The sequence below is a fragment of the Sapajus apella genome, unplaced genomic scaffold (genome assembly GCF_009761245.1).
Source record: "Sapajus apella isolate SASKATOON/1434 unplaced genomic scaffold, GSC_monkey_1.0 scaffold86, whole genome shotgun sequence".
NCBI classification, from domain to species: Eukaryota; Metazoa; Chordata; class Mammalia; order Primates; family Cebidae; genus Sapajus; species Sapajus apella.
In genome coordinates, this window is record NW_022437026.1 from 8,040,247 (window position 1) to 8,048,937 (window position 8,691).

The window sequence follows — 8,691 nt, forward strand, 5'->3', positions numbered from 1 at the left end:
AAAAAAAAAAAAAAAAAAAAAAAATCAGCTTTGAAAGAGAATGCCATATTGTTTTCAGTTTTCACCAATTTTTAAATTATTTATTTATTTATTTTTGAGATAAGAGTTTCACTCTGTCGCCTGGGCTGGAGTGCAGTGGCACAATCTTGGTTCACTGAAACCTCCACCTCCTGGGTTCAAGCAATTCTCCTGCCTCAGACTCCTGAGTAGGTGGGATTACAGGCATGTGCCACCACACCTGGCTAATTTTTGTATTTTTAATAGAGACAGGATTTTGCCATGTTGGCCAGGCTGGTCTCGAACTCCTGAGCTCAGGCGATCTGCCCACTTCAGCCTCCCAAAGTGCTGGGATTACAGGCTGGGATTACACTGCGCCTGACCAGTTTTCATCAATATTTGAATACTAATTGATCCACATTCTCCCCAGCACCTGTATTTTTAGACTTCTTAATTTTTGCCACTCTAGAGGGCATACAATAGTATTTCCATGTGGATTCTTCTGGCATTTCTCTGATTACTAGTGCAGTTGAGCATCTTTTTATATACCTATTAGCCTTTTTAATTTCCTCTTCTGGGAAATGCCTGATCATTTGAGTTGTTTGTGTTTTTCTTATTGATATGTAGGTTTTTTTTGGTTTTGTTTTGCTTTTTTTTTTTTTGAGATGGGGTTTTCTCTGTCACCCAGGCTGGAGTGCAATAGCATGGTCTCAGCTCACTGAAACCTCCATCTCCTGGGTTCAAGCGATTCTCCTGCCTCAGCTTCCCAAGTAGCTGGGATTACAGCATGCACCACCGTGCCTGGCTAATTTTGTATTTTCAGTAGAGATGGAGTTTTGCCATGTTGGCCAGGCTGGTCTCCAGCTCCTGACATCAGGTGATCCACCCGCCTTGGCCTACCAAAGTGCTGGGATTACAGGCATGAGCACCACAGCCAGTCAAATTTGTAGTTTTTTATATATTCCGGATGCTAATATTTTGTCAGTTATATATGTTGCAAATATCTGCTCTTTTTGAAGGTATTTGTGATCTTCATTTATTTTTTCTTGATATATTTTAATTATCAGAAGTTATTAATTTTAATATGGCTCTATTTATCAACCTCTTATTTTGTGACTATGATTTTTATATGTTGAATTCATTTATTTTATTTTTATTGTTTTTTTTGAGAAGTCTCTGTCCCCTGGGCTAGAGTGCAGTGGTGCAATCTCAGCTCACTGCAACCTTCACCTCCCAGGTTCAGGCGATTCTCTTGCCTCAGCCTCCCAAGTAGCTGGGATTACAGTCTCACAGCACCAAGTCCAGCTAACTTTTTGTATTTTTGGTAGGGACAGGGTTTCGCCATGTTGGCCAGGCTGGTCTGGAACTACTGACCTCAAGTGATCCACCTGCCTCAGCCTCTCAAAATGCTAGAATTACAAGTGTGAGCCACCGCACCTGGCCTATGTCTTGAATTTAAAAATCATTCTCAGGCTGGGTGCAGTGGCTCACACCTGTAGTCCCAGCACTTCAGGAGGCCAAGGCACGATTGCATGGGCTCAGGAGTTCGAGACCAGCCTAGGCAAAATTGGGAGACAAAAAAATACAAAAAAACAAAAAAAATAAAAAAACAGCTGGAAGTGGTGGCACACACCTGTAGTCCCAGCTACTCGGAGGCTGAGGTGAGAGGATTACCTGAGCCCAGCAAGTTGAGGCTGCAGTGAGTCAAGATCGTGCCTTCACGCCCAGGTGACAGAGTGAGACCCTGTCTCAAAAAACAAAAACAAACAAAACAACACTACCACCACCAAAAATACCCACAACACTGTCTGTCCTCCATCCTCCTCCTAGTCAGAAAACTTTTTTTTTTTTTTTGAGACGGAGTTTCGCTCTTGTTACCCAGGCTGGAGTGCAATGGCGCGATCTCGGCTCACCGCAACCTCCGCCTCCTGGGTTCAGGCAATTCTCCTGCCTCAGTCTCCTGAGTAGCTGGGATTACAGGCACGCACCACCATGCCCAGCTAATTTTTTGTATTTTTAGTAGAGACGGGGTTTCACCATGTTGACCAGGATGGTCTCGATCTCTTGACCTCGTGATCCACCCGCCTCGGCCTCCCAAAGTGCTGGGATTACAGGCTTGAGCCACCGCGCCCGGCCCAACTTTTTTGTTTTTTGTCGTTTGTTTATGTTTGAATCAGGCTCTCACTCTATCACCTAGGCCAGAGTGCACCATCTTGGCTCACTGCAACCTCTGCCTCCCAGGTTCAAGCTAACTTTTTTGTTTGTTTTGTTTGTTTTTTGAGACAGAGTCTCACTCTTGTTGCTCAGGCTGGAGTGCAGTGGCACAATCTTGGCTCACCACAACCTCCGCCTCCCTGGTTCAAGTGATTCTCCTGACTCAGCCTCCTGAGTAGCTGGGATTACCGGCCACCATACCCAGCTAATTTTTTGTATTTTTAGTAGAGATGGGGTTTTACTACGTTGGTCAGGCTAGTCTCGAACTCCTGACCTCAGCCTCCCAAAGTGCTGAGATTACAGGTGTGAGCCACTCTGCCTGGCCAATTGTTTTGGATTTTTAGTAGAGACAGGGTTTCACTATGTTAGCTAGGCTGGTCTTGAACTCCTGACCTCAAGTGGTCCGCCCGCCTTGTCCTCCCAGTGCTGGGATTACAGGTGTGAGCCACTGCACCCTGCCTGTTCCTGGTTTTAAAGGAAATGCTTTCAATGTTTTTCCAATACTAATGGTGTTTGCTGTAGTTTTTTTTTAAAAAATTTTTAGTGGTTAAGGAAGAGCCTTTTTATTCCTACTTTACTAAGAGTTTTGTCATGCATGGATGTTGAATTAAATGCTTCTTAAAGCCTCTTTTATTGTGAAATATAACACACAGAAAGATAAATGCAGGAAAACAAGAAACGAATACCTAGAGAGGGAATAACCCCCATCCAGGCTAAGTCAAAGAACTTTGCCAGTACTCCAAAAGGACCTGTGTTCCTGCCTAGTCATACACCACTCCCTGCTCACCAGACATAGGCAGTATTCTGACTTTTTTTTTTTTTTTTTTTTTTTGAGACAGGGTCTTGCACTGTACCCTGGCTGGAGCACAGTGGCAGGAATGTGGCTTACTGCAACCTCCACGTCCCTGGTTCAAGTGATCCTCCCACCTCTGCCTCCTGAGTAGCTGGGATGACAGGGCGCACCAGCATGCCTGGCTAATTCTTTTTTTTTTTTCATTTTTCAAATACACTTTTATTTTCTGATTTCCTTCCTCACATACAGAACTCCTGCACACACCGCACTTCTTGCAGCCATGAAGTCACTTGATGTTGGCCAGGTACCATTTTATCCCTAAAATTTTGTTGACATCAAAGTATGATAGTTGACCAGCGTTACTTCCATAAAATATTTACATAGCACAGCGTATGAGGCTTTAGACATTTGGCAACTAGACCACATAAAAAGAGGACAAGACCCCCATCCTACATGTTTGGAATCAGGTATTCACCGGTCTCTATCTGGCAACTGTACACTGGTTCAAAGGGCAGCAGAGGCAACAGGCAGTTACTTCAGAGGACACGGAACACTATGATCTGGAAGCATGTTATGATGTTACCCAGTGTCATGTACCACACACCTTTCTCCAAGGTGGTCTCAACTCTAGAATGGCAGGTCCAGCTGATGCAAAGTGAAGACAGACAACACAACATTTGCTCTGTGGAGATATCCTACTCATACTATGCATGTGCTGTGATTTTGAACATAACTCGTCCCAAAAACTTGTCACGATCATCCTGGCTTTTTAGGTTAGGTGACCCATCAATCTTGCACTCAACTGTTACTTCTTCCTCAGCACTGTTGGGAGCTAAGGTGACCTGAACAGCAACTAATGGCTGTAGATACCCCACATGCAGTTTTTTCCCATACGATGGGAAATATTTTAAGTCTATAATTCCATTATGAGGATAAGTTGTTATATTTGTTTGAACTTCATTCTTCAAAACACAATCTATCCTTGGCACTCCTTCAGGCTTTAATCCAATTATTCTGTTCATTTTCACAAGAATACAAGGTTTTCCTTTAGAATAGCCAAAATCAGGGTCACTCATACCACCGCATGCTTGAAGCAACAAAAGAGGAAACTGACATGCAACATAAACTGGACCCTTCTGTTCAAAAAGTGCTCCATCAGGACAGGTTGTGAGGTTCTGCTGTTCTTCTAAAGTATATGGTTTTAGAAACTTCTTAAGGTCTGCAATGTACCCTGCATAGGAAGCTGGGTCAGACGTACTGAATGTATATTCCAATGCAATCACTGGTTTTGGAAAAACCATAAGTCCTGGGCTAGGAATCTGGTCACGGTATTTTGGAACCTCATCGTTGAGAGTCTGAAGCATAAGCCACATCGTGAATGAGAAGAGTGCAGCCAGGAACCCATAAAAAACTAGGTAGAAGAGCAAGATCAAACCCCAGCTCTTGGCGGTGCGCCCCAGGAGCTCTCCGGTGGTCGGGTTGTAGATGAAGAGCTTCCACTCGGCCAGGCACTGGTTGAGGGACTTCTCGTTCTTCGTCATGGGGTGCCCGCGGACGGCTGGGGGAGCGGCGGCCGCGGGGATGGAGGCGGCGAGGGCAGCGGAGGCGCAGCCCCGCGACGGCAAGGGAGGGTGGGACAGCCGAGAACACCTCCTCGTCACAGGGAGTACTCAAGCCGACTCTAATTCTTTTAAAATGTTTGTAGACTTGGAGTCTCGCTGTGTTGTCCAGGTGGGTCTTAAACTCCCGTCCTCAAGCAGTCCTCCCACCTGAGCCTTCCAATATGCTGGGATTACAGGTTTGAGCCCTCCACCCAGACAGTATTCTAGCTTTTTTTTTTTTTTTTGAGACTGAGTCTCACTCTATTGCACAGGCTGGAGTGCAGTGACGTGATCCTGGCTCACTGCAATCTCCGCCTCATAGGTTCAAGCTATTCTTATGCCTCAGCCTCCCAAGTAGCTAGGACTACCAGTGTGAGCCACCACGCCCCGCTAATTTTTGTATTTTTAAGAGAGGCGGGGTTTCACCACGTTGGCCAGGCTGGTCTTGAACTCCTGACCTCAGGTGATCCACCTGCCTCAGCCTCCCAAAGTGCTGGGATTTCAGGCATGAGCCACTACATATGGCTTATTCTGACTTTTATTTCTTTTTTCTTTTCTTTTCTTTTTTTTTTTTGACTCAAAGTTCTGCTGAGCTATTCTGACTTTTATAGCAATCACTTCCTTAGTTTAGTTTACCCTTAGTTTAGTTTAGATGTGGATACATTCCTTAACAATATGGTTTCTTGGCCAGGCATGGTGTCTCACGCCTGTAATCCCAGCACTTTGGGAGGCTGAGGCTGCTGGATTACCTGAGGTCAGGAGTTCGAGACCAGCCTGACCAACATGGAGAAACCCCATCTCTGAAAACACACACACACACACACACACACACACACACACACACACACACACACACACAAATACAAACAATGGTTTCTTTTGTTGGCCTTCAAAGATATCCATATGTAATATTTTTAAAAAATTTTTATATTTTTCTCCAAGTATGTAATATATATTTGTTATGTGCATGAGAGTGGAGTTGCTTCCACTTTATCAGATAATGCTAAAATCTCTTCCACAGTGGTTTAACCGCTTGTGTTCTCTCTCTCTCTTTTTTTTTTTTGAGGTGGAATCTCACTCCGTTGCCCAGGCTGGAGTGCAGATGCACAATCTCGGTTCACTGCAACCTCTGTCTCCTGGGTTCAAGTGATTCTCCTCCCTCACCCTCCTGAGTAGCTGGGACTACAAGTGAGTGCCACCATGCCCAGCTAATTTTCTGTATTTTTAGTAGAGACAGGGTTTCACCATGTTAGCCAGGATGGTCTCGATCTCCTGACCTTGTGATCCACTCCCCTCAGCTTCCCAAAGTGCTGGAATTCCAGGCATGAGCCACCGTGCCTGGCTTCTAGAGTCTTTTAATTTGCCTTTTACATTTAATCTCTAGTGTAGTGGGAATTGATTTTTGTATATGGCTTAAAGTAGGGGTTCAGTTTTATTATTTTATTTATTTTTATTTTTGAGACAGAGTCTCACTCTGTCACCCAGGCTGGAGTACAATGGCATGATGTCGGTTCAGTGCAACCTCTGCTTCCCATAGGGCTGGAATTATAAGCAGGAGCCACTGGGCCTGGCTATTTTTTTTCTTTTAGATACTCAGTTATCACAGCATCTTTGAAATGTGTGTCCTTTTTCTCTTGCTCATAAGTACAAACTCTATGAAAAAGTGTCCCTGTATGTGTGAATCTGTTTCTGGGATCTGTGTTATGTTCCAGTGGTCAATTTATGTAGCTTTTGGACAATACTATCTTAATTATTATGGCTTTGTAATTATGTCCTGATACCTGGTGAACCAAGTCTTTCCACCTTGTTCATCTTTGAGAGGCTCTTCATGGCCTTTTGCATTTTCAAGTAAAATTTTAGAATCAGCTTATCAGTTTCATACACTCATAAAAAAAACTTTTTGGGATTTTGATTACGATTGTACTGAATTTATAGATCACTTTAGGGAGAACTAACTTCAAGATATTGTGTCTTCTAATCTATAAAAGTGATATATGAGCCGGGCGCAGTGACTCACACACTTTGGGAGGCTGAGGCAGGTGGATCACGGGGTCAAGAGATCAAGACCATCCTGGTCAACATGGTGAAACCCTGTCTCTACTAAAAACACAAAAATTAGCTGGGCATGGTGGCGCACACCTGTAGTCCCAGCTACTCGGGAGGCTGAGGCAGGAGAATTGCTTGAACCCAGGAGGCGGAGGTTGCGTTGAGCCGAGATCGCGCCATTGCACTCCAGCCTGGGTAACAAGAGCGAAACCCCGTCTCAAAAAAAAAAAAAAAAAAAGAAAAAGTGATATATGGCCGAGGAGGGCAGATCATGAGGTCAGGAGATCGAGACCAGCTTGGCTAACACAGTAAAACCCCGTCTCTACCAAAAATACAAAAAAAGGAAAATAGCCAGGCGTGGCGGTGGGCACCTGTAATCCCAGCTACTTGGGAGGCTGAGGCAGGAGAATCCTTAAACCCAGGATGCGGAGGCTGCAGTGAGCCGAGATGGCACCACTGCACTCCAGCCTGGGCCACAGAGCAAGACTCCGTCTCAAAAAAAAAAAAAAAAAAGTGATATATATCTCCATTTATGTCAGGCCTTCTCCAGTGTCTCACAATAAATTCTAATTTGCTGCATACAGATCTTACACACATTTTCTGACATCTTGGTATCAAATACACCTTGGTATTTTTCATAGTACTGGAAATTATAACTCAAAATTATTTCTCATCTAATTGTTTGTTGCTCATATACAGTATATAGATATATAATTGATTTTGTGTGTGTGTGTGTGTGTGTGTGTGTGTGTGTGTGTGTGTGTGTGTGTGTGGTTTCTTACTCCTGGCTTCAAGTGTTATCCCACCTCAACCTCCCAAAGTGCTGGGATTACAGGTGCAAGCCACAGTGCCTGGCCTAATTTTTTTTTTGTGTGTGTATGCGTGTGTGTGTGTAGATATATATATTTTTAAACGGAGTCTCGCTCTGTCACCCAGGCTGGAGTGAAGTGGTACAATCTTGGCTCACTGCACCCTCCACTTCCTCAGTTCAAAGTGATTCTCCTGCCTCAGGCTCCTGAGTAACTGGAATTACAGGCATGTGCCACCACACCCAGCTAATTTTCGCATTTTTAGTAGAGACAGGGTTTTGCCATGTTGGCCAGGCTGGTCTCGAATTCCTGACCTCAGGTGATCCGCCCACCTTGACCTCCCAAAGTGCTGGGATTACAGGCGTGTGCCCCTTGCCCAGCTGTTTTCTTTTTTATGTTGTTTTTTTTTGTTTCGTCGTTTTTGTTGCTTTTGAGATGGAGTCTTGCTCTGTTGTCAGGAGGGTGTGATCTCGGCTCACTGTAACCTCTGCCTCCCAGCTTCGAGCGATTCCCCTGCCTCAGCCTCCCGAGTAGCTGGGACTACAGGCTGGCACCACCACGGTTGGCTAATTTCTTGTATTTTAGTAGAGACAGGGCTTCACCAAGTTGGCCAGGATGGTCTCAATTTCCTGACGTCAGGTGATCTGCCTGCCTTGGCCTCCCAAAGTGCTGGGATTACAGGCATGAGCCACCGTGCCTGGCTTTGTTTATTTACTAAAATACTGAGTTTCATTTCACATGTATATTTTTGTCTTCCTACCACTTCCATGTCTGACCACCGCCACTATTATGTCTGATCATAACATCCCATACATACTTAAAACCAAGCAAAGGGTGGAGTTCCATCTTTAAAAACTGAACAGGCATTTTGGACAACACATTCCTGGCAGTGGAACCTGAACAACATTTATCAAACATGGTAGGGAAACTTCTTACTCTGCATTATAAAAAGGATAGCCAGGGCCAGGCGCAGTGGCTCACGCCTGTAATCCCAGCACTTTGGGAGGCTGAGGCGGGCGGATCATGAGGTCAAGAGATCGAGACCATCCTGGCCAACATGGTGAAACTCTGTCTCTACTAAAAACACAAAAATTATCTGGGCATGGTGGTGTGCGCCTGTAGTCCCAGCTACTTGGGAGGCTGAGGCAGGAGAATTGCTTGAACCCAGGAGGTAGAGGTTGCAGTGAGCCAAGATTGTGACACTGCATTCCAGCCTTGCGCCTGGCGACAG

General features: G+C 44.8%; 1 pseudogene across 1 annotated transcript; it reads right to left on the reverse strand.

Moving 5' to 3' along the window:
- Positions 1–3,206: 3,206 nt before the first annotated feature.
- LOC116534296 lies at positions 3,207–4,584 on the reverse strand (annotated as a pseudogene). Its single transcript, XR_004261661.1, has one exon. The product of XR_004261661.1 is annotated as a sodium/potassium-transporting ATPase subunit beta-3 pseudogene (transcript).
- Between the last annotated feature and the right edge of the window lie 4,107 nt (positions 4,585–8,691).